This window comes from Solanum lycopersicum, chromosome 7 (genome assembly GCF_036512215.1).
Source record: "Solanum lycopersicum chromosome 7, SLM_r2.1".
NCBI lineage: Eukaryota > Viridiplantae > Streptophyta > Magnoliopsida > Solanales > Solanaceae > Solanum > Solanum lycopersicum.
Genome location: NC_090806.1, coordinates 62,180,135 through 62,207,657, shown reverse-complemented (window position 1 = coordinate 62,207,657; position 27,523 = coordinate 62,180,135). Strand labels below are relative to the sequence as shown.

General features: G+C 36.4%; 1 long non-coding RNA gene across 1 annotated transcript; it reads right to left on the bottom strand.

The window, feature by feature from the left end:
• On the bottom strand, window positions 1–25,190 carry LOC104648407 (uncharacterized). The gene is made up of 2 exons (XR_011210886.1): window positions 25,031–25,190; window positions 1–313 (listed from the first exon to the last, which is right to left on the bottom strand). It is a non-coding gene; the product is annotated as an uncharacterized lncRNA (long non-coding RNA).
• Window positions 25,191–27,523: the final 2,333 nt, after the last annotated feature.

The window sequence follows — 27,523 nt, the reverse complement described above, 5'->3', positions numbered from 1 at the left end:
TATTTAAAACTATCAAGAATTTTAATAAGAGAAAATTGTATATAATGACATACTAATAAACCAAATTAATTGCTATAACCATCCTTTGATTTAATTGTGTCCCGAGCAAACTGTTTGTCAGTCATCTCTCTCCATCAAACTCTCGCTCGCCACTCTCCTGTCTCGCTTCATCTCTCGCTCACTTCCTCTCACTTTTATACAAAGACAAGTGTATAAAATTTGTTTCTATTTGTATAAAACAGAGGAAATTGTATAAATACATATATTTTTGTTCCCCTCTTCCAGATCTCGCTCGCCACCCTCGCCTGTCGTGCTTATACAAACAGAAGCGAAATGTATAAATTGTGTTTCTATTTGTATAAAGCGAGAGAAAATTGTATATACACATGCAAATACATATATTTTCGTCCTGTACACTTATAATTATACAATAAAAATACTCCCTTGCCCAATTTCTTTTGCCTTTCTCTATTTCTCGTTTTATACAAATTCAAATTGTATATAATTTCTCTCTTTCTCGTTTTATACAATTCGATTCAATTGTATATTCCCTGCCCAAGTCTCTTTTGTCTTTCTCCCTTTCTCATTTTATACAAATTCAAATTGTATATAATCGTTCTATACACTTATAATTATACAATTCGTATTATACACTTCGTTTTTATACAATTCTCTGCGCAAGTCTCTTTCTCTTTCTCGTTTTATACAATTCACTTCAACTGTATATGTATAGTGAATTATACATTTATATATTTGCTATGGAATGCAATTATGCAAACTTTGTTATGACATACAAATATGAATTATATGTTTGCTATAAGTGAAAGTTGCTCTTTTAATAATTATGACATTAACTAGTGAAACTTTTGTGATTTGCCCTTAATTTATAGGATAGGATAGGATAAATACTTCACATTTGATGAACAGTTTATATAAGGAAAGGAAATATATCTTTAATAGAGAAACTTACACATATATATTATAATTAAAAAATATTTATCATTTATAGCAGTAACATATATACACACTATTATAAAATATTTATTTCATCTTTTTTTCAACTAGATGAATTTTTTTTCTAATTCTGACCGCGTTAATTAGCCTCTAATCAGAATCCCAAATTTTAAATATAAACCCCTGTTAGCGGAACCGTGAAACTAAAGAACAAGGAAGAACAACAATATTTAACGTGGTTCGGATCAAAATGATTCTACGTCCACCAAAGAACAACTGCACCAATATTTATTTCACTATACAAAGAACATAAGTGAAATACTACAAGAGAGAGAGCACAATGCCTTAGAAGGTGAGAAGGCAAGTGAAAGGATGATTTGAAAATGAATTAAGAGCTACCTATTTATAGGAATAAATTCATCCTATTGATGTCATCCATGACATCGCTATGTGTCAAAATTGTCAAGGTTAAGATAGCAAACCATTATATGGTTTGCCTAACTTTCACCTACCAAGATACAATCTTTGACTTGTATTTCCTACTAATTATCTTCCTACCAAATATTCATATTAATTCATCTTCCATTTAGTTTGATTCCACAAGAACCAAAACCAACTCTATCAATCTCCACCTTGGTTTGTGTTCCAAGCATGCGTATAAACAACTCCGGCCAAAACTTCTAAGCTTACTGGGCAATCCCATTGTAAGAAACAAGAAGAATCAAACCTTTGTTGAACATACCAGCTCCACCTAGCAGTTGTTCTCTTAGAGTTGCATCAATTGATGCATACTCCCGCCAAGTCCTTGTAGTGTGCAAACTTGGCAAGCGGGACTATTTTGGTCAACATGTCTGCAACTTTATCGTCTGTGATAACCTTCTCAACCTTGATAGCTCCCTTTTCTACGACATCTCGAATAAAATGAAATCTGACATCAATGTGTTTGGTGCGCTCATGAAATCTTTGATTTTTAATCAAATGAATAGCACTTTGACTATCACATTTTAAAATTGATTTAAGCTGAGCTGAACTCAATTCTGCCACCAAACCTTTCAACCAGATAACTTCTTTCACTGCCTCCGTTGCTACCATATATTCTGCCTCTGTTGTAGACAAAGCGACAATCGACTGTAAAGTCGATTTCCAACTAACGACACTGCCAACGAGAGTAAAGATGTATCCAGTTGTGGACCTCCTTCGATCAAGATCCCCTGCATAGTCAGAATCAACATAACCGAGAATTGAAATACCTTCACTTTTCCAAAAGGTTAGGCCAACATCAGGAGCTCCTTTGAGATATCTCAATATCCACTTGACAGCTTCCCAATGCCTTTTTCCTGGATTTGCCATGTACTTGCTTACTACACTTACAGATTGGGCAATATCTGGACGTGTGCATACCATAGCATACATAATGCTACCAACTGCACTCGCATAAGGAACCTTTGACATATGCTCCACCTCATCCATAGATTGAGGCATTTGTAACTCGGAAAGCTTGAAATGAGAAGCTAAAGGTGTACTTACAGGCTTGCCCGTATCCATATTGAATCTTTCAAGAACTTTTCGGATGTACCTCTTCTGAGAAAGATGTACAACACCATTTTCTCTTGAAATTTCCATTCCAAGGATTTTCTTTGCAACTCCTAGATCCTTCATGTCAAATTCCTTGCTCAACAGTTTCTTCAAAATATTTATCTCTGTGATGTTGTTAGCAGCAATAAGCATATCATCAACATACAACAAAAGATAAATCATAGAGTTACCAGACATCTTCTTGTGATACACACAACTATCAAATGCACTCCTCGAAAATCCATGTGTAGTCATGAATGCATCAAACCTCTTGTACCACTGTCTAGGGGATTGCTTCAAACCATACAAAGACTTCTTCAGTTGGCATACATGGTCTTCTTTTCCTTCAACTAGGAAACCTTCAGGCTGATCCATATAGATTGTCTCTTCTAGATCACCATGTAAAAAAGCAGTTTTGACATCAAGCTGTTGAAGCTCTAAATCAAACTATGCAACCAATGCTAGTAGCACGCGAATTGAGCTATGTTTCACGACTGGAGAAAAGATCTCATTGTAGTCAATTCCCTCCTTCTGACTGAAACCCTTTGCAACCAATCTCGCCTTGAACCTAGCAGCTTCCACTTCTGGAATACCTTCTTTCTTTCTGTAGACCCATTTGCATCCAACTGTCCTTATCCCCTTTGGCCTTTTAACTAAGACCCATGTCTCATTTCTGTGAAGAGACTCCAACTCTTCCATCATGGCACCAACTGCTATTGTGCAGCATCTTTGCAAGAAGTTGCTTCAATATACGAAGAGGGATCGAGATCCTTAATCTCTTCCTCTGCAGCTACGAACGCTTGTGCAATCAGATTTTCTTGCTCTATAAGACGTTCCAGTTTCCGTATTCGCCTTTTGTCCTCTCCCTTCGCAATTGTGTATGGTTCATTAGAAGCAAGTTCTTCTGCATCTTTTGACTCATCACTTTGAGTCTCTTGATCCCGTTTCTTGGTAAGCTCCACCGGTAGCTCCACCAGCCCGTTGTTCTCGTTTCTAGATGACTCCACAGAAACTTTACGAGGATCAAGTATAGAGGATTCATCAAAGGTAACATCTCTACTAACTACAAATTTGAGTAAAGACAAACACCATAGTTTGTACCCTTTTACTCCATCAACATACCCTACGAATATGGCCTTTTTAGCCCTTGGTTCAAGCTTACCTTCATTAACATGATAATAAGTTGGACACCCAAATATTCGCAAGTATGAATAGTTAGAGGGTTCACCTGACCAGACCTCATTCGGAGTCTTAAAGTCAATCGCTGATGCTGGAGACCGATTGACAATATGAGAAGCAGTATGAACTGCTTCAGCCCAAAATACTTTGGACATCTTAGCTTGTAAGAGCATACAACGAGCCTTCTCAAGAAGAGTTCTGTTCATTCTCTCGGCAACTCCATTCTGCTGTGGTGTGTGCCTGACCGTCTTAAGCCTTGCGATCCCATGAACCTTGCAGAAATCATTGAACTCTTCACTACAAAACTCCAAGCCATTGTCCGTGCGAAGATACTTGATTTTCCTCTCAATTTGATTTTCAACCAAAATCTTCCACTCTTTAAATGCTTCAAAAACATCACCTTTTGTCTTCAGGAAACACACCCAAACCTTTCGTGAAAAATCATCAATGAATGTGAGAAGATACCTCTTTCCTCCCTTTGATGGAAGCTGAGAGGGACCCCATAAATCTGAATGGATGTAGTCTAGAACCCCTCCCGTCTTGTGCTTGCTTGTGTTGAAACTGACCTTTTTCTGCTTCCCTAAGACGCAGTGCTCACAAAATTCAAGTGTGCTGATCTTCTCACCATTCAAAAGGTTGCGATTGCTCAACATCTCCAATCCTCGTGCGCTCATATGGCCTAGTCTCATGTGCCATAATTTTGCCTTGTCATCATTAGATAACTGCACTGTAGATGCATTTACAGAGCCAATAATGGTGCTTCCCGCAAGTGTGTAGAGGCCATCCTCCAGCTTGGCCTTCAACATGACTAAAGACCCTTTAGTCACTTTCATAGTTCCTCCTTCACTCATGTACTTATAGCCTTGTTTATCTAAAGTACCCAGGGAGATCAAATTCTTCTTTAGATCAGGAACATGACAGACTTCTGTAATAGTGGCAGCGAACATGAACAGAACCAATGCCAACTATTTTACAAGTTGCATTATTGCCCATTAATACAGTTCCTCTGCTTGTTTCATAGCTGCTGAACCAATCTTTTCGGAATGTCATATGCAGAGTACAACCAGAGTCTAAGATCCATTTGTTGTTATAGACTCTATTATTGCATGATGTTGTTAGTACATAATCATCATCATTATCATGTACTTTCTCAACAATGGATGCACTTGCCTTTTCTTTGGACTTCGACATAGGGCAATCTCGTTCAAAGTGCCCCTTCTTGTGACAGCCCCAACACTCCGCATTCTTTTTGTTTACACGAGAAGGGGCTGTCACAAGAAGGGGCACTTTGAACGAGATTGCCCTATGTCGAAGTCCAAAGAAAAGGCGAGTGCATCCATTGTTGAGAAAGTACATGATAATGATGATGATTATGTACTAACAACATCATGCAATAATGGAGTCTATAACAACAAATAGATCTTAGACTCTGGTTGTACTCTGCATATGACATTCCGAAAAGATTGGTTCAGCAGCTATGAAACAAGCAGAGGAACTGTATTAATGGGCAATAATGCAACTTGTAAAATAGTTGGCATTGGTTCAGTTCATGTTCGCTGCCACTATTACAGAAGTCTGTCATGTTCCTGATCTAAAGAAGAATTTGATCTCTTTGGGTACTTTAGATAAACAAGGCTATAAGTACATGAGTGAAGGAGGAACTATGAAAGTGATTAAAGGGGGTCTTTAGTCATGTTGAAGGCCAAGCTAGAGGATGGCCTCTACACACTTGCGGAAAGCACCATTATTGGCTCTGTAAATGCATCTACAGTGTAGTTATCTAATGATGACAAGGCAAAATTATGGCACATGAGACTAGGCCATATGAGCGCACGAGGATTGGAGATGTTGAGCAATCGCAACCTTTTGAATGGTGAGAAGATCAACACACTTGAATTTTGTGAGCACTGCGTCTTAGGGAAGCAGAAAAAGGTCAGCTTTAACACTGGCAAGCACAAGACGGGAGGAGTGCTAGACTACATCCATTCAGATTTATGGGGTCCCTCTCAGCTTCCATCAAAGGGAGGAAAGAGGTATCTTCTCACATTCATTGATGATTTTTCACGAAAGGTTTGGGTGCGTTTCCTGAAGACAAAAGGTGATGCTTTTGAAGCATTTAAAGAGTGGAAGATTTTGGTTGAAAATCAAATTGAGACGAAAATCAAGTATCTTCGCACGGACAATGGCTTGGAGTTTTGCAGTGAAGAGTTCAATGATTTCTGCAAGGTTCATGGGATCGCAAGGCATAAGACGGTCAGGCACACACCACAGCAGAATGGAGTTGCCGAGAGAATGAACAGAACTCTTCTTGAGAAGGCTCGTTGTATGCTCTTACAAGCTAAGATGTCCAAAGTATTTTGGGCTGAAGCAGTTCATACTGCTTCTCATATTGTCAATCGGTCTCCAGCATCAGCGATTGACTTTAAGACTCCGAATGAGGTCTGGTCAGGTGAACCCTCTAACTATTCATACTTGTGAATATTTGGGTGTCCAACTTATTATCATGTTAATGAAGGTAAGCTTGAACCAAGGGCTAAAAAGGCCACATTCGTAGGGTATGTTGATGGAGTAAAAGGGTACAAACTATGGTGTTTGTCTTTACTCAAATTTGTAGTTAGTAGAGATGTTACCTTTGATGAATCCTCTATACTTGATCCTTGTAAAGTTTCTGTGGAGTCATCTAGAAACGAGAACAACGAGCAGGTGGAGCTACCGGTGGAGCTTACCAAGAAACGGGATCAAGAGACTCAAAGTGATGAGTCAAAAGATGCAGAAGAACTTGCTTCCAATGAACCATACACAATTGCGAAGGGAAGGGACAAAAGACGGATACGGAAACCAGAACGTCTTATAGAGCAAGAAAATCTGATTGCACAAGCGTTCATAGCTGCAGAAGAAGAGATTAAGGATCTCGAGCCCTCTTCGTATATTGAAGCAACTTCTTGCAAAGATGCTGCACAATGGCAGTTGGCCATGATGGAAGAGTTGGAGTCTCTTCACAGAAATGAGACATGGGTCTTAGTTAAAAGGCCAAAGGGGATAAGGACAGTTGGATGAAAATGGGTCTACAGAAAGAAAGAAGGTATTCCAGAAGTGGAAGCTGCTAGGTTCAAGGCGAGATTGGTTGCAAAGGGTTTCAGTCAGAAGGAGGGAATTGACTACAATGAGATCTTTTCTCCAGTCGTGAAACATAGCTCAATTCGCGTGCTGCTAGCATTGGTTGCATAGTTTGATTTAGAGCTTCAACAGCTTGATGTCAAAACTGCTTTTTTACATGGTGATCTAGAAGAGACAATCTATATGGATCAGCCTGAAGGTTTCCTAGTTGAAGGAAAAGAAGACCATGTATGCCAACTGAAGAAGTCTTTGTATGGTTTGAAGCAATCCCCTAGACAGTGGTACAAGAGGTTTGATGCATTCATGACTACACATGGATTTTCGAGGAGTGCATTTGATAGTTGTGTGTATCACAAGAAGATGTATGGTAACTCTATGATTTATCTTTTGTTGTATGTTGATGATATGCTTATTGCTGCTAACAACATCACAGAGATAAATATTTTGAAGAAACTGTTGAGCAAGGAATTTGACATGAAGGATCTAGGAGTTGCAAAGAAAATCCTTGGAATGGAAATTTCAAGAGAAAATGGTGTTGTACATCTTTCTCAGAAGAGGTACATCCGAAAAGTTCTTGAAAGATTCAATATGGATACGAGCAAGCCTGTAAGTACACCTTTAGCTTCTCATTTCAAGCTTTCAGAGTTACAAATGCCTCAATCTATGGATGAGGTGGAGCATATGTCAAAGGTTCCTTATGCGAGTGCAGGTTGTAGCATTATGTATGCTATGGTATGCACACGTCCAGATATTGCCCAATCTGTAAGTGTAGTAAGCAAGTACATGGCAAATCCAGGAAAAAGGTATTGGGAAGCATTCAAGTGGATATTGAGATATCTCAAAGGAGCTCCTGATGTTGGCCTAACCTTTCAGAAAAGTGAAGGTATTTCAATTCTCGATTATGTTGATTCTGACTATGCAGGGGATCTTGATCGAAGGAGGTCCACAACTGGATACATCTTTACTCTCATTGGCAGTGTCGTTAGTTGGAAATCGACTTTACAGTCGATTGTCGCTTTGTCTACAACAGAGGCAGAATATATGGCAGCAACGTAGGCAGTGAAAGAAGCTATCTGGTTGAAAGGTTTGGTGGCAGAATTGAGTTCAGATCAGCTTAAATCAATTCTAAAATGTGATAGTCAAAGTGCTATTCATTTGATTAAAAATCAAAGATTTCATGAGCGCACCAAACACATTGATGTCAGATTTCATTTTATTCGAGATGTCGTAGAAAAGGGAGCTATCAAGGTTGAGAAGGTTATCACAGACAATAACGCTGCAGACATGTTGACCAAAATAGTCCCGCTTGCCAAGTTTGCACACTGCAAGGACTTGGCGGGAGTATGCATCAATTGATGCAACTCTAAGAGAACAACTGCTAGGTGGAGCTGGTATGTTCAACAAAGGTTTGATTCTTCTTGTTTCTTACAATGGGATTGCCCAGTAAGCTTAGAAGTTTTGGCCGGAGTTGTTTATACGCATGCTTGGAACACAAACCAAGGTGGAGATTGATAGAGTTGGTTTTGGTTCTTGTGGAATCAAACTAAATGGAAGATGAATTAATATGAATATTTGGTAGGAAGATAATTAGTAGGAAATATAAGTCAAAGATTGTATCTTGGTAGGTGAAAGTTAGGCAAACCATATAATGGTTTGCTATCTTAACCTTGACAATTTTGACACATAGCGATGTCATGGATGACATCAATAGGATGAATTTATTCCTATAAATAGGTAGCTCTTAATTCATTTTCAAATCATCCTTTCACTTGCCTTCTCACCTTCTAAGGCATTATGTTCTCTCTCTTGTAGTATTTCACTTATATTCTTTGTATAGTGAAATAAATATTGGTGCAGTTGTTCTTTGGTGGATGTAGGATCATTTTGATCCGAACCACGTTAAATATTGTTGTTCTTCCTTGTTCTTTAGTTTCACGTTTCCGCAACAGAGCATACTCAGATAAAACCTTCGCTCTGATACCAGTATTTACCTCTGTAAAGCCTGATAATATGACAGATGAAGAGTGGAATCTGTTGCACAGACAGGTTTGTGGATTCATTAGGCAATGGGTCGACGATAATGTGTTGAACCATATCTCTGGAGAAACACATGCTCGAACCATTTGGGAGCATCTTGAAAGTTTGTATGCTCGAAAGACTGGCAACAACAAAATGTTCTTAATAAAGCAGATGTTGAGTTTGAAGTATCATGATGGTTCTCCGATGACAGACCATCTGAATAATTTTCAGGGGATTATGAACCAATTATCTTCTATGGGCATCAAATTTGATGAAGAAATTCAAGGCTTGCTTCTCCTTGGTTCCCTACCAGATTCTTGGGAAACATTTAGAACGTCATTGTCAAATTCTGCTCTGGATGGTGTAATATCTATGGATTCCGCCAAGTGTAGTGTCTTGAACGAAGAGATGAGAAGAAAAACTCAAGGTTCCTCTTCATCGGATGTCCTGATAACTGGCCCCAGGGGGAAAAATAAAACTCGTGGTTCTCAGCATAGAGAACAAAATAGGAGCAAATCCAATGGCAGACTTAAGGATATTGAGTGCTATCATTGTGGCATAAAAGGGTACACAAATAAGTTCTGCAGGAAGTTGAAGAGGGAGAACAAAAACAAAGAGGAAACTAAAGAAGATGGCAATGAAAACTGCCTAGCCACCGTCACCACCGAAGATCTTGTTACTGTTCTTGATGCAAACATGATAAATAATGCTTGTGATGAGTCAAGCTGGGGTGTGGACACTGGTGCCGCATCTCATGTGACATCAAGGAAGGATTTTTTCTCTTCCTACACTCCTGGTGATTTTGGAACCTTGAGTATGGGTAATGAGACTGTTTCTAGGGTGGTTGGTATTGGTACAATTTGTTTGGAAACTAGTGTTGGAACTAAACTAGTTTTGAACAATGTGAAACATGCTCCTGATATTCGTCTGCACCTAATTTTTGTTGGTGTTTTAGATGATGAAGGATATGTTAGTATTTACGGTGATGGAAAATGGAAGCTCATTAAGGGTTCCTTGGTTGTGGCTCGTGGTAACAAACGTCGTGGTCTATACTGGACTACGGCCTCTGCTTGTGTTGATATGGTGAATGCGGTTGAGAGCGATAGCTCTTCAACATTATGGCACAAGAGGCTTAGCCACATTAGCGAGAAAGGACTTAATGTTCTAGCCAAGAAGAAATTATTGTCAAATTTCCAAAGTGCTAATTAGAAAAATGTGAGCACTGATTGGCTGGTAAACAAAATAGAGTTTCCTTTAAGTCCTACCCTCCTTCGAGAAAGACAGAGTTGCTTGAGTTAGTGCACTCTGATTTATGTGGTCCAATGAAGACAAAGACATTGGGTGGTGCACTTTACTTTGTCACTTTCATTGATGATTGCTCGAGAAAACTTTGGGTCTATGTCTTGAAGATTAAAGACCAAGTGTTAGGTGTCTTTAAGCAGTTTCAGGCTTCAGTTGAAAGAGAAACTGGAAAGAAATTGAAATGTATTCGTACTGATAATGGTGGTGAATATTGTGGACCATTTGACGAATACTGCAAGCATCAAGGTATTAGACACCAGAAGACTCCTCCCAAGACTCCTCAGCTTAATAGTTTGGCTGAGAGGATGAGAGGTCAAAATTAGATGCCAAGACAAGGCAATGCATATTCATTGGATATGGCCTAGATGAATTTGGTTACAGGCTATATTGAAAAGAAACTTGTGAGAAGCCGTGATATTATTTTCATGGAGAATCAAACAATTGAAGATATTGACAAAGCGGAGAAGGTAGAATCTTCAAATTTTGATGGTATAGTCCATCATGATGAAGTTCCTCACACAAGTGTGCATGATGTTATTGGGTTTGATAATCATGGTGACGCCCAGAATCATGTATCAAATCAACATGTTGATGTTGATAATAACAATGATATTGTTATTGATGATCCTGTTGTTCATGAAGTTGTGGACGAATCAAATATTTCGCTTCGGAGGTCCACAAGACAGCGGTTTCCTTCCTCCCGTTATTCACCCAATGAGTATGTGTTAATCACTGACGAGGGAGAACCTGAATGTTATGAGGAGGCCATGGAAGATGAGCACAAGAATCAATGGATTGAAGCCATGCAAGACGAGATGAAGTCTTTGCATGAGAACCACACTTATAAGTTGGTAAAATTGCCCAAGGGCATGAGAGCTTTGAAGAACAATTGGGTGTTCAAAGTTAAAGTTGAAGAACACAACTTGAAGCCCAGGTACAAAGCTAGATTGGTTGTTAAGGGATTCGGTCAAAGGAAAGGTATTGACTTTGACGAAATATTTTCTCCTGTTATGAAAATGTCCTCGATTCGCACAGTTCTAGGTTTGGCTAGTCTTAATTTAGAGATTGAGCAGATGGATGTGAAGACGACTTTCCTTCACGGTGACCTAGAAGAAGAGATTTATATGGAACAACCTGAGGGCTTCAAAGTAGATGGTAAAGAAAATTTTGTATGCCAACTGAAGAAGTCTTTGTATGGTTTGAAGCAATCCCCTAGACAGTGGTACAAGAGGTTTGATGCATTCATGACTACACATGGATTTTCGAGGAGTGCATTTGATAGTTGTGTGTATAACAAGAAGATGTCTGGTAACTCTATGATTTATCTTTTGTTGTATGTTGATGATATGCTTATTGCTGCTAACAACATCACAGAGATAAATATTTTGAAGAAACTGTTGAGCAAGGAATTTGACATGAAGGATCTAGGAGTTGCAAAGAAAATCCTTCGAATGGAAATTTCAAGAGAAAATGGTGTTGTACATCTTTCTCAGAAGAGGTACATCCGAAATGTTCTTGAAAGATTCAATATGGATACGGGCAAGCCTGTAAGTACACCTTTAGCTTCTCATTTCAAGCTTTCAGAGTTACAAAAGCCTCAATCTATAGATGAGGTGGAGCATATGTCAAAGGTTCCTTATGCGAGTGCAGTTGGCAGCATTATGTATGCTATGGTATGCACACGTCCAGATATTGCCCAATCTGTAAGTGTAGTAAGAAAGTACATGGCAAATCCAGGAAAAAGGCATTGGGAAGCTGTCAAGTGGATATTGAGATATCTCAAAGGAGCTCCTGATGTTGACCTAACCTTTCGGAAAAGTGAAGGTATTTCAATTCTCGGTTATGTTGATTCTGACTATGCAGGGGATCTTGATTGAAGGAGGTCCACAACTGGATACATCTTTATTCTCGTTGGCAGTGCCGTTAGTTGGAAATCGACTTTACAGTTGATTGTCGCTTTGTCTACAACAGAGGCAGAATATATGGCAGCAACGGAGGCAGTGAAAGAAGCTATCTGGTTGAAAGGTTTGGAGGCAGAATTGAGTTCAGCTCAGCTTAAATCAATTCTAAAATGTGATAGTCAAAGTGCTATTCATTTGATTAAAAATCAAAGATTTCATGAGCGCACCAAACACATTGATGTCAGATTTCATTTTATTTGAGATGTCGTAGAAAAGGGAGCTATCAAGGTTGAGAAGGTTATCACAGACGATAATGTTGCAGACATGTTGACCAAAATAGTCCCGCTTGCCAAGTTTGCACACTGCAAGGACTTGGCGGGAGTATGCATCAATTGATACAACTCTAAGAGAACAACTGCTAGGTGGAGCTGGTATGTTCAACAAAGGTTTGATTCTTCTTGTTTCTTACAATGGGATTGCCCAGTAAGCTTAGAAGTTTTGGCCGGAGTTGTTTATACGCATGCTTGGAACACAAACCAAGGTGGAGATTGAAAGAGTTGGTTTTGGTTCTTGTGGAATCAAACTAAATGGAAGATGAATTAATATGAATATTTGGTAGGAAGATAATTAGTAGGAAATACAAGTCAAAGATTGTATCTTCCACTTTTTAAATGCTTCAAAAGCATCACCTTTTGTCTTCAGGAAACGCACCCAAACCTTTCGTGAAAAATCATCAATGAATGTGAGAAGATACATCTTTCCTCCCTTTGATGGAAGCTTAGAGGGACCCCATAAATCTGAATGGATGTAGTCTAGCACCCCTCCCGTCTTGTGCTTGCTTGTGTTGAAGCTGACCTTTTTCTGCTTCCCTAAGACGCAGTGCTCACAAAATTCAAGTGTGCTGATCTTCTCACCATTCAAAAGGTTGCGGTTGCTCAACATCTTCAATCCTCGTGCGCTCATAAGGCCTAGTCTCATGTGCCATAATTTTGCCTTGTCATCATTAGATAACTGCACTGTAGATGCATTTACTGAGCCAATAATGGTGCTTCCCGCAAGTGTGTAGAGGCCATCCTCCAGCTTGGCCTTCAACATGACTAAAGACCCTTTAGTCACTTTCATAGTTCCTCCTTCACTCATGTACTTATAGCCTTGTTTGTCTAAAGTACCTAGGGAGATCAAATTCTTCTTTAGATCAGGAACATGACGGACTTCTGTAATAGTCCTCATGATTCCATCATGGCAGCGAACATGAACTGAACCAATGCCAACTATTTTACAAGTTGCATTATTGCTCATTAATACAGTTCCTCTGCTTGTTTCATAGTTGCTGAACCAATCTTTTCGGAATGTCATATGCAGAGTACAACCAGAGTCTAAGATCCATTTGTTGTTATAGACTCCATTATTGCATTATGTTGTTAGTACATAATCATCATCATTATCATGTACTCAACAATGGATGCACTCGCCTTTTCTTTGGACTTCGACATAGGGCAATCTCGTTCAAAGTGCCCCTTCTTGTGACAGCCCCAACACTCCGCATTCTTTTTGTTCACACAAGACTTTGATCTGTACTTCGATTTGCTCCTTCCCTTTTGGCTAGTACGACCTCTTACAAAGAGTCCACTAGCTTCGTCACTTTTGTCTCCTTCAAAATGCATCCGCACATCACAAGAGTTTAGTGCTTGCCGCACTTGCTCAAGTTTAATAGGTTGTTTGCTATACATCATTGAATTCTCAATATCACGATATTTTGAAGTCAATGAAAATAGTAAAGAACATGCAAGTGTATCCTCGTCCTTTTTAATTCCAGCAGTTTGTAAGTCCATCACAAGTTTATTGAACGCATCTAGATGGTCTTGCAACAAAGTACCTGAATCCATCTTAAATGTATGAAGACGCCGTTGTAACAACATCCTCGTTGTCACTGACTGGTCCTGGTAAAGCCCTTCTAGCTTTTCTCATAACTCTTTGGCCGTCTCTTTGGTACTTGTACTCACTTCACAAAGTACGTTAGGTGCAAGGGACAGTTGGATTGCACTCAATGCATCTCCTTCAATCTTTTCCTTGTCGGATTCCGATATCTTATCGGGGTACTTTCCGTCAATAGCATGGATTGAACCTTCCCTCCGCAGTAACGCTATCATCTGGATTTTCCAGATATTGAAGTTGTTGCGCCCACTAAATCTATCAATTTCAAACTTCATGGAACTCTTTTTTTACTTGTTCTTCCTTTTCTACTACAATGTATTTGGAACTACAGAAAACCAAAGTAATCCTTTTCTGATGTGGAAGTTCAGACTGTGTTGCAATCACAGAGCATACTCAGACAGAACCTTGCTCTGATACCAATTGTTAGCGGAAACGTGAAACTAGTGAACAAGGACGAACAACAATATTTAACGTGGTTCGGATCAAAATGATCCTACGTCCACCAAAGAACAACTGCATCAATATTTATTTCACTATACAAAGAATATAAGTGAAATACTACAAGAGAGAGAACACAATGCCTTAGAAGGTGAGAAGGCAAGTGAAAGGATGATTTGAAAATGAATTAAGAGCTACCTATTTATAGAAATAAATTCATCCTATTGATGTCATCCATGATATCGCTATGTGTCAAAATTGTCAAGGTTAAGATAGCAAACCATTATATGGTTTGCCTAACTTTCACCTACCAAGATACAATCTTTGACTTGTATTTCCTACTAATTTATCTTCCTACCAAATATTCATATTAATTCATCTTTCATTTAGTTTGATTCCACAAGAACCAAAACCAACTCTTTCAACCCCACTTTTAATTTGACTTGTCCATTCTATTGCTGAAAATAAAATTGTTATTGCATTTGATTCTTTCGTGTCACGGGTGAGGTGAGTAACATCGAAAAGAAAATTGATGCATATCAAATTCTTTTACAAACAGAGCAAGACAAAGACTACATGGCTATCTAGTAACAAAGGTGACTTGAAATAATTTTCCTATTTTAAATCGTGAAAAAATAAAAACATAAAGAAGAATTTGCATAACATGTACAATTGAGCTATTTGGATCATAATGACAAAGATAATAACAATTTAATTTGATTATTTTTTTCAAAATTTTAAATAAGAGAATTCCATGAGTTCATATCATCAAATCGCTCTTAAATAATTTCTTTGATTCGATTCTCAATTCCATGTATACTACAGAGAAAAAAAAACATTACATGTGGATGCTTGGACACAAAAAAAGAATCCAAATTATATTGTATGAGAGGTACATTAAAAACTCATATCACTTCTATGATAGTCAAGCCTGTTGTTCCATTCTCAGTTGTGCTCTCATCATATGATCATCATGTCTCAACAGTTCCAATTTCAACCCTCTATTGAGAAAAGGGCCTCACATAAGGTGTATTATCAATAGCAGAATAATAGCAAGAATTATACCAATATTCAGCCACACACAAACAATCATCCTTAGCACAAAACATCTCAAATTGGTTTCTAAGCACCTATTGAGGACTTCAGTTTGGCCATCACTATGGGGGTGATATGCTGATGACGTTTTCAGCTGAACACCTTGCAGGGGAAACAATTGTTGCCAAAAAATACCGAGGAACACAACATCTCTATCACTTTTAATACTGTCGGGTAGACCATGTAACCTTACTATAATAGTCCATGAAGACTTTGGCCACTGAGTAAGTAGTATAAGGATGCTTTAGAGGAAATAAAATGACCATACTTAGTCCATCAACCACTACGAAGTTTACTTCAGGACCATGTGATTTAGTCAATCCATCAATAAAATCCATGCTAATCAGAACCCACACTTCTGTTCCTTCCTCTGTTAGTAGGACGAGTGATTTCTCAATCTCTTCCCATGGCCAGATTTTGGCCCAAGTTTTCATATCACTCTCAAAGTCATGATCTTGAAAACAATTAAATCAAAGCGAGCTTGCCACGAGAGCACTTCTTTCCCATCACCGTCATCTAAGGATTTTGTATCTATATCACTCTCATCATTCACGAAAATCCAACCAAGATGCATAATTTCAAAAGCCTCAACATCACTCTCATTATCTATAAAGAATGCATCAAAAAACAAGTCTTCAAAAGCTTCAGTTTTATTGTTTCTTTCAGTGGTGCCACAAATCAGAGAATCTACACCCAAATCTCTTTTGGACATTTGATCGAGAACCTTTCAAGTATATGACGTCTTCTTGTTAGAAGTTTCCAGTGGGTAGAAATGAGAAAGATTAGAGATTTCAAAACTAACTAGCTTCTTTGGAGAATCTGCCCCAAATCTTTCCACTAATGCTACATTATATTCATTCCACGTTGGTGGTTGAATTTACTGCCTGACTGTCATAAAGGACAAGTGCCACCGAACTGCTTCACCTTCTAACTGTAGAGCAACAATGCTAACCTTCTCCTTTACAGGAATGTTCTCCATATTGAACGATTGATCGATTCAACACAACCAAGATTTAAGATCTTCTCTAGAGAACTTCAAGAACATTGTCGACCATTGAGAGTAATATGGATTATGATTAATGAAGTTGTTGTGCGATTGCTCCTTTGAATGTCTTCCACCCACTGGTATTTTGTCTTCTCTTGTGGGTATTTTATCCCTATGATTCATTATATTGCTTGTCATTTGTTCCTTCCGCTCTAGCATCATCTAAGTCCAATTTTTTAAGATTTGAAACTTCCTTTGCTAGAGTACCAACTTCCAATAACATTTTCTGCATCCCCTTCACGCAACTCTCTTACTTCACTAGAAGAACTCTCATTAGCTCTTGTTGATTTTGTCACTGTTGTCAAGGATATATTGGGTCTGATACCAATGTTAGCCTAAATGCAGGGATTCTCAGAGGAATCCGAGGTTTTAGTAGCTGAACATGATTTTTACAGAGAAACTCGAGTTGACAGCCATGGAGGATGAAAGGAAACAAGATGCAAAGTAGAATAAGATATATTAGAAGCAAATGAAATGTGTATGTTCATATCTTCTCAAACAAATTCTACATATACTTGTAAGAATACAATCTAAAGAATAAATCAATTTCAGTGCTAACTAATTCCTATTTTGTTAGAAACTGTAAGAATACAATCTAAAGAATAAATCAATTTCAGTGCTAACTAATTCCTATTTTGTTAGAAACCAACTCTAAGACTGCTATATTCGCAAGTAACATTCCCACCAAAATTTCCTAATTGCTTTGTTAACTTGTCTAGCTGACTTAATTCTCTTATAACATCCTATATGAAAGATGTATGACATATGGGGATACCGAATGACTTAAACGGTATGCAATATAATAGTAAGTACAAAAAGATAAGAAGACCTAAAAAGAGAAATAAGCTTAGCACAACATGAGATAGAAACCTAATCTTAAAAGGAGAAAACACATCATTAAACAATCATAGGAATAGAAGAAATGGACTGAGACCAAGTGAAAAAACTTGGGCTACACAAAAAAAGAATTATTTTCTACTAAAATGGATATAGGCTTAACTAAAGCCCTATGCAGGTTGAACTCTATGGAATTTTAGCCTCACTACCCTATGAATTTTTGGATGGTCCCATATAGATTCAGCTTAGGGGTTTATTATGAAAGTTAATTAATGGACCTAAGCTAAAACAACTAAGATTGAACCTAAACCTATAGAGCGAATTAAGAGAGCAAAGGTTTAATTCAAGATCAGGAAAGCAAGTTATATCGAAGCTTAATCCAAAAAAGCCCTAGACTCCAAGCGAAGAAATTGAGTTCAACTAAGCCCGATCAAAAAGGCCTAGTAAGACCACTATAGGTTATTAACCAAAAAGGAGGAGTCCTTTAGAGCGATTGAGGAGTAGCAAGAAAATGAATTGGCGAATAAATAACATATCCATTGCCCTTCCTCGGTCCCTCAAGCTTTTCATTGGCTTCTCCCCCAAATTGAGACTTATCCTTCTCGTCCAGATCTTTGGCACCAAAGAAAGTCTAGAAGGTTAGGACGCAATGTGGTTGAGGCTCAAGAAACTCGGGAAGCAAGACTCCGTGAAAAAGTCATGTGCATCAAATAAATAGAAGCAGAAAGCTTGGATGAACAAAGTGTACAATCCATGGAGTGAGATCACTACCATATCATTTTCAATTTATCTAGTGAATATAGGCTTTGAGTGCATATCAGACGAGAATATGGTCGAGTCAAGTGGACACTCGCTAACCTGCACTTCCCTTTGCACCTGAGCCAAGTCATTGACGAGCCTCAAAGGACCTTTATTAGCCTCTCTGCTTTCATTTTCTCACTCTCAAAGAAAGAAGAAAGTCTTGTTTTGCCTTTTTCATTTCTTGGCTAATTGAAAGGTAGACTCACACGTCTGCTTATGAAGATTATGGCTTCCTCACTTGTCTAATTTGAAATTGCATAATGTTTCACACATGTAATTGGAGTCTATTTTCGGGTTTACTGAATCTCGTGCAAAGAAGATTCGTAAGAGAGAAGTTCCTAATCTCTCTTATAGGCCATCTGTCTCCTGAAAAATACTGTAATCTTATGTTTGAGATCGCCTCAGAGTGATTCATCCTAAGTAGTTAACCGAAAAAAAAACTGATAAGAGAAGAGGCTCTAACTATTCAAAGGTAAAGGAAAGGAAACCGGGAGAAATCACCCCTTGATAAAGGAAGGCTTCAAGTAATAGTTGAACAAGCCTTGTAGAAGCGAAGATCAATGTCCGTCTCATTCAGCGAAACAACTTCCACCCTCTTTAATTATAGTTTTAGCTTGTATATGTGAAAATTAACAAGAAAAAAATGAGATTTCAAAAGAATTTCAAATCAACATTTTTTCTGCACAAAATAGAGAAAGAGATTGAACTGTAACAAAGAGGATTTTTTTCATTACTAGTCATTACATAGGAATACATCAAATAGGAAGATTACACACACATAGACCAGCCACACAACTAAACACAACATTATAAAGTGAACAATGGAAGCATTGAAAAACTACTAGTGATACATACAAACACAACAAAGACACTTAGCATGTAGATCTCTACAAAACAAAGAAAAAGAAGGAACACACTGCTCTGCGTCTGCATACACTAATTTAACCCTTAAACTTAAAAGTGTCAACAAACTCTTCTATTTTACTATCGGGGAATTCGAAGCTAAGCAGGAAACCCATTAGTTAGTTCCCTTATAGTTCATGGAGGAGGGCCTCCTTCCTCTCTTTTAGACCGCAATGTTTCAAATCTGTTGCATCATATTTGCAACGGCCTCAAGAGGAGGCAAATGCTCCAAGAACTGACCTAAACCTTTGCTCTAATGAGAGCTTCTCCTCCTCTACTTTAAAGATTTCGATAGAAATTTCTTTTAACTCTTAGTAAAGAATTCACTTCTACACTCAATTTCTTTCCTGACTTCGTTATTCCTCTCCGTATGCCTTTGCCAAATAGAAAAAGAAGTTTCTATTTATAGGCGTTGGAGGCTCTTAACCCCTTATTAGTAAGATAGGTTATCTTGGTTCCGTAACATGGTTAAAACTTAAATTTTAATGAATAAGGAACCCCATTCACTAGATTTTACTGCACTAAATAATTATCCTTTCCTCATTTGCACTTTAGTACTCAAGGCACCCTATTCTTTTGGAGAGAGAATCACCACGTGGCTAAATCCCGAATCACTCTATAAGAAATAAGACATCATAATATAGCGCACATCAGAGAAGATAGTATCCGTTTATTACAAGATAGTCACTTGACAGCTCAAAACTGACCAATACAAAACCATGTGATCTGACCCTCACTTACATACCCCACTGACACTAACTTATGCCCAACCTACTCGTCTTTAGTAGTCTTGTTTGTACCAGCTAAATAATGGAAGTCCCCTCTACCAATCGTGAGTCAACAACTCAAAGTTGTCCGATACAACCCGCGTGCTTGCCTACTCATCTTTCAACGACTTATCTATACCCAACTATAATCTCTTTTCTTATAAAAGAAAAAAGAGACCCTAGGCCAATCCTCAATTGACAACAACTCTGTCCTAACGAGGTAAAGTCTTTGTTGAACTTTTTAGGTTTCAGTCTTTAATATAACATCGACATAACAATAACATTATAAAGCAATAGAGGCATTTATCTTATCCATCCACCGGAAAAAAAAACATGTCTTACACTAAAAGTTCATTCACTTATTTATTCAAAACTAAAACATTCTGAAATGAACCAACACATAAAAGTGGGTTGGTATGCTCAATATTTGTATTCATACATTTTATCATTATTGCAATACAAGTAAGACCTCAACTATATTAGTTCGTACCCGCGTGATGCACGGATAATATTAAAATATTATATCTAAGCATTTTAAATTGGAATGTCTTGTTTGGACATTTTAAATGTTATCACCTTAAAAAAATTTAAATTTACCAAATATCAATATTTATTTATAATTTAGTATAAATAAAAATGAATTATTCTTACTTTTTGGAATTTAATTTATTCTAAGCTTTTATTCGTCTATTCATTATTTTTTCAATGATTAGATTTATCTATCATATTTTATTACGTATTTCTAAAAAAATATAAATAGAGACATTGGATGAATATTTATTTAAATTATAATTCATATTACTATAAAATATAAATAGTGATATTGATTGATTATTTATCTACCTACATTTTTATAATGGATGATTTTTTTAATAAAGTAAAAGTACAGTTGATAAATTACGTTACACATAATAAATGAAATTTATACAATATAAGAAGATTCCAATATAATCAAACCTTTTTTAAAAATTGGTCAAGGTTTAAAATTGAAGTTAAACAACCCTCACATTTATCTGATATAATTTTTCTCGAATTCACTTTCAATTTTTCATTTTTAATTCAAGTTAAAAATAATATAAATTTTGCTTAAGAATTAAATGTAATTTCATAATATACGAAAAAAATTGAATACACATTTTAAAGGAGAAATAAAATCATAAATTCATCATGTAAAAAGATATTCATGTCTAACTTATGTACAGTTACATCATGTTTAGTTGTACTCTAAACTAAAATATTTTTAAAAAAATATCTTTAAACTTACTGCTCCTTTAGGTTAGGAGGTAGAATTTGAATATAATTTTTCATTTTAAAATATTATAATTTACACTTTTGAAAAATTGAAGATCAAAAAAGCATTTTATGGTGAATGTATGCACATGTGAAGATGGAGAACGTGCACAATAATGTGAATTTGGAGGTGTTTATGAGTTCTGATTGATTTAGTTTATTTGGCGATTTCTAAGTCCTTGAGAAAAATAATTTATTAATTCAAATGAATAATGTAAGAACTTGTACATATATTCTACTTTGATAAATAAAGTCGTTAATTATGTAATTATTTTCAATTCAAAAATGTATTTAACTAGTATAGTAATAGAGGTCTTACTTGTATTGCAATAATGATAAAATGTACGAACACGAATAATGAGCATACCAACCCTCTTTTACATGTGGGTTCATTTTAGAATGTTTTTTTTTTGTTTTGAATAAAGAAGCGCGTGAACTTTTAGTGTAAGACAGGTCTTTTTCTCGGTGGATGGATTGGATAAATGCCTATATAGCTTTATAATGTTATTGTTATCTTGATGTTATATTAAATAATGAAATTTCAAAAAGTTCACTAGAAACTTTACTTCGCTAGGATAGAATTGTTTTCGATTAAGAATTGACCTAGAGGCCCCTTTTCCTTTTCTAAGGAAAGAAATTGTAGTTGGGTAAAAAAAAGGCCGATGAAAGACTAGGCATAGGCAAGCACGCTGGTCATACCAATCAACTTTGAGTTGTCAAGTGAGGATTGCTCGAGGAAACTTTCATGTAGTTGGGTACAAATAAGACCACTAAAGACGAGTAGGCAGGGCATTGTCTAGTGTCAGTGGGGGTACATAAACGAGGACAAGTCACATGGTTTTGTATAGGTCAGTTTTGAGTGTCAGGTGATGCTTGCTTTTATCTCTTAAAAAAAGGGCATGGGGTTGTCTTATAATAAAGGGGGTACCATTTTCCATCATGTGCACTATATTATTGTGTCATATTCCTTAAGGAGTGATCCATGACTAAGCCACGTGACGATACTCATCAAAAGAAAAGGAGCTTGAAGTACTCATATAATTATTCAGTGCACTGAACTCTAGTGAATGTCCCATATTCATGAAAATTTAGGTTTGAACCATGTTACGAAACTAAGACAACCTATCTTACTAATAATAAGAAAGGATAAACGATCTCCAACACCTATAAATTAAAGCTTCTTTCTCTATTTGGCAAAAGGAGACGAGAGGAACAATGAATTCAGGAAAAAAAATTGAGTGTAGCCATGGATTCTTTTCTAAGACTTCAAGAAATTTCTATCGTAATCTCATGAGTAAAGGAGGAGAAACTCTAATCGAAAAACAAAGGTTGGGTCTGTTCTTGGAGCATTTGCCTCCTCTTGAGGCTGTTGGCAAATATGATGCAACAAATTTAGAAATATTGCGGTCTGGAAGAGAGGAAGGAGGCCCTCCTCCATAAACTAAGGGAACTAACTGGTGGGTCACCCGCTTAGCTTTGGATTCCCAGAGAGAGTAGAATAGATAAGTTTGTTGGCACTTTTGAATTTTCTAAGGTTTAAATTAGTGTCTATAAATGCAAAGCATTGTGTTTCTTCTTTTTCTTTGTTTGGTAGAGATCAACTGCTATGCTAAGTGTCTTTGTTGTGTTTGTATGAATCACTAGTAATCTTCAATGCTTTCATTGTTCACTTTGTCATGTTGTGTTCAGTTATGTGGCTAGTCTATGTGTGTGTAATCTTCCTATTTGATGTATTCCCATGTAACAAATATTAATGAAAAAAATCCGCTTTGTTAATAATACATTCTCTTTCCTTGTTTTGTGCAACAAAAAAATGTTGATTTAAATTCTTTAGAAATCTCATTTTTTTCTTGTTAATTTCTCACCATACAAGCTAAAAACTCCAATCAAGAGGATGGAAGATTGATTCGCTGAATGGGACGGACATCGATCTTCGTTTCACAAGGCTAGGTCAACTATTTGTTGAAGTCTTCCGGGGTGATTTCTCTTGGCTTTCTTTCCTTTACCTTAAAAAAGATAGAGCATCTTTTCTTATCAATTCCTTTTCGGTTAGCTACTTAGGATGAATCACACGGATTCGGTTAGCTACTTAGGATGAATCACACGGAGGCGATCTCAAATATAAGAATACAATATTTTTCAAGAGACAGAAAGTCTAAGAGAGATTGGAAACTTTTCTCTTATAAATCTTCTTTGCATGAACTTAAGTAAGCCCCAAAATAGACTCCAATTACATGTGTTAAGCATCATGCTATTTCTAAACAAGTGAGGAAGACATAATCTTCATAAGTAGACATGTGAGTCTAGCTTTCAACTAGCGAAGAAAGAAGGAGGCAAAGCAAGACTTTTTTCTACTTTGAGAATGAGAAAATGAAAGCAATGAAATCAAAGCGAGGAGGCTAGAAAGGTCCTCGAGGCTCGTCAATGACTTGGCTTCAAATTGCGAAAGGAAGTGCATATTAGCGGGTGTCCGCTTGACTCAATCATAGTCTCGCCTAGTACGCACTCGAAGCCCATCTTCACTAGATAAATTAAAAATGGTGTGGTAGTGATCTCACTCCACCCATTGCACACTTTGTTCATCGAAACTTGGAAAAGCTAGGTTCAAGATAAGAGAGGGAGAGCCCTTTTATTTCTTTGATGCGCATGACTTTTTGATAGAGTCTGCTTCCATAGTTGCTTCAGCGACAACCACCTTGAGATACCAACCTTCTCGACTTTCTTTGGTGCCAAAAACTAATGACTAGTTAACTAAGAAGACAACTGTTCTTCTGGACGAGAAGAGCGAGTCTTAGTCCTGCATCACTTTTAGTTGACAAGAATTTCAAAACTAAATGTGAAACAGTTTTAGTACCAATAAAGTGTTCTTGGATAGAGGCAGTGGATTGAGAATCTAACACAGACATGATATGATAGCAGAGGTTGCTAGGAGTAAGGTTGGTCCAGAAGAGAGGAGAAGCACAAGGTACAGGACATTAGGACAAGATAGAGGAAGCGCATTAGCTAAATGTTTAGAGGAATGATGACTTCATAAAAAGCGGTATTTTACACATACAACAAAGATTAAGATAGATATTGAAGTTTGGGTGGTACCTTAGAGTTTAGCCACGACTGCTCGTCAAATTCTCCTGAGCTAGAACCATAGGGCACAATTGCAGAACATTTCAGTAGAAAATGCTTGTTTTAGCATTCACTAATTTTTGCACAATCAGACCAAAAATATAAAATGGGATTCTAAATATATGAGCTAGAGTTGATATTACTTTGAGGATATCCAAGATTACCCTATCCAAACACAGAATGCTTATTCTGCTCTTCGGCTGAACTTAGTACTACAAAACTTACACCACTGTATAATTTTGATTTTACATTAAAACAACTAAACAATCAAAAAGAATCCAACTTCCAAAACCACATGAAAATTCTAAATCATCTACAAAGAATTTACTTTTATACACGCACAACGTCTCGCATCAGTGTATTTTAATAATAGGTCGTTCACATTTTCACTTCGTACTCTAATTTCTAGGTTACAAAACTAGATTTATTAGTTGTTGTTGCAGGTGATGTAACCCCATAGTATTTGGGGGAAAAAAACATTTTGTACAAAAACAACCAATGATTCAAGAAACCCATTTAGTTAATTTGGATGTAGATGAAATTAAACCCATTTACAAGTCAAAATGAAACGGAAAAGGAGAACCCCAAGATTAAAAATTGCAGCAACCCGATTACTAGATACAACAATTCTTAGCGTAAGAAATAATTCAACCAGAAGATATCATGAACAACACATTTCGAAACCCTATTGGAATTAATCAGACAAAAATAAAAGAAGAAATAGAATTTAGGAGTAGGGTTTTGTGATTTACCAGTAACAACAACTCTTCAAAGAGGATGAGGGTCGAACGAACTGAAACAATGGAAGTGAAATCTGGTTGGAATGAACCTAACCATTTTCTTCCCCTCATTGCTGTACTCTGTACCTACTTTCTGCTCTATAGTTTTCAACTTTTCCTTTTGAATTAGAAGATGTACATAATATATGAGTTAACGGTTATCAAGGAGCGGGTTCATTGTAGGCAAATTAAACATGCAATGTTACCGTTACAAACTTCACGCAAATTTGGACCAAGCTATTTTAGAGTCAAATCGAGAAATGCCTAAGAAATTATATTATTTTTTATTAAATAACTTTTATTTACTATCTTGAATATTTTAGTAATTTTATAGAAATCATCATAATAAATAATATTCTATTACTCTTATAACATGTAAAAAAAATAAAATTAAATTTGAATCCATATAAAATTACATATTTCTGCAATCCGCCCAACTCACATTCATTTCTTTTTTTAAAAAAATTCACTTTCACATCACTCTTGCCCCACACAACCCGCCCCGCATCACTCCCGCCTCACACCACCTTAACCCCTCACCCCAACCCCATAGCCTTGAATTCACCCACCCCCGATCCGCCTCACCCCACACTGTCATATCTATAAAAAAAAAGATAGTAGCCAAAAGTTACTGCATTATATATTTGATTATACAATAGTCAAAAGTCATAGAAAGTATACATTCACTACACAATATTGTTATATACTAACATTATATTAGGATCCACTCTAAAAAAATTGAATATAACTTATCTATACATGAAATATATATTTAGTATAGGTAAAGTACATATTGAATATACATGAAGTATATATTAATTATTCAATCTCGATCAACTCAAAATCACCTCTAGACAATACCAAATTTTAGATATGAAATCATCTAAATTTTTCAAGTCTTATGATATATAATTCTGTCAAAACAATTCATATTTATGATATATCAATTTTTTTTTAAAAAAAAAGGGGAAGAAACTATACAACAAACTCAGAGAAGAAAAAGAAGAATGGAAACAAGAAACTGGACGAAATAGAAGACGACGAAACCAATAAAGATGAAGAAGATGATAGCTATTTTTTTGGTAATTAAATTGATCGAAGAGTGCTTTGATGTAATTATCCCTAATTTATTTAGTTATGATGGATATTTCGAATAATTATGTAGATAGTTTTAAATATATATAAAGGTAATTAATTTACTATAAATATATACATGCTTTTTTAACATAAAAATAGCCAAAAAAATTTATAGAAAGTATACCTTGATTATATAATATAGCTTGCTAAAAGTCATAGAATACATAAACTGACTATACAATATAGCTTACCAATAAATCTCAAAATTTTCGTTGCTTTCGAATATATTTTATGGTTATTCGATACGTTGCAAAGCGATGGGCGTTCCATTCTTCGATTTGATTTTTTGGTTTTTGATTTTAGAGAAGTGTGCACTGTATATTACATGAAATTAATTCGATTTATTTCAATTCGGTAAAGTTCGATGTTTTAAATGGTTTTTTTGTGTGAATGTAAAATAAAATAAAGATAAAGTATAAGATACTTAGAAATTTAAAATTATGTTAAAGAATGATGTATATCACCGTGGAACACTTATTGTGACAACTAAAAGACTATATTTGTCTTTATCAAAAAAATTGTGTCTCCAACTATTTTTTGAGAAAAACAAGTACGAAGACGGTTCCTTAACATAATGTATATTGATAGAAATATGTTTGTGTTTCTTTTGAAAATTAATATTTGAAGTTAACTATTGTGTGTGCGCGCGCGTGCGTGCGTGCGCGCGTGCGTGCGTGTGTGTGCGCGCGCGCGCGTGCGTGTGTGTGCGCGCGCGCGCGCTATAGTTTGCTAATTACAATTCGTACCTATATGTTATAGGGAGGAGAGCGGCGAGCGAGAGAGGGAAGAGAGCGGAGAGAGGTGAAATATATATGTATATCGGTTAGATAATTGTATATTACATATGTGTTTGTATATTATGGCGAGAGAGATCACGAAAGGGATGAGAAAGGCGAGCGAGATTGGGAAATAGAGGAGAGAGGCGAGCGACAGAGGACAATAATTTGTATAATTCGCATCTCGTTTTTTATAATTCGCATGTACATTTGTATAATTCGTATATTTTGGTATAATTGAGTAATATAAAGTTTGAAGTTATACAAATATAATAAAACTTGAAATAACGAATTGATACAAAAACACTTGAACTTTAAACAATTATACAAAATATATTATACAAATTTATTATACTAAATTCGAAAACTATACGTTTATACAAACCATCGTATACAAATATAAATCAAATTAAAAAATTTAGTTGCAAATTATACAAATATGGCGAATTATATATATACAAACATGACTAATTATACAAACTTGAAGTGAACCACGTAATTAATGATTAATGTTAGTCGCAAGTGGTAATTATAGCAAATGATAACTATAATG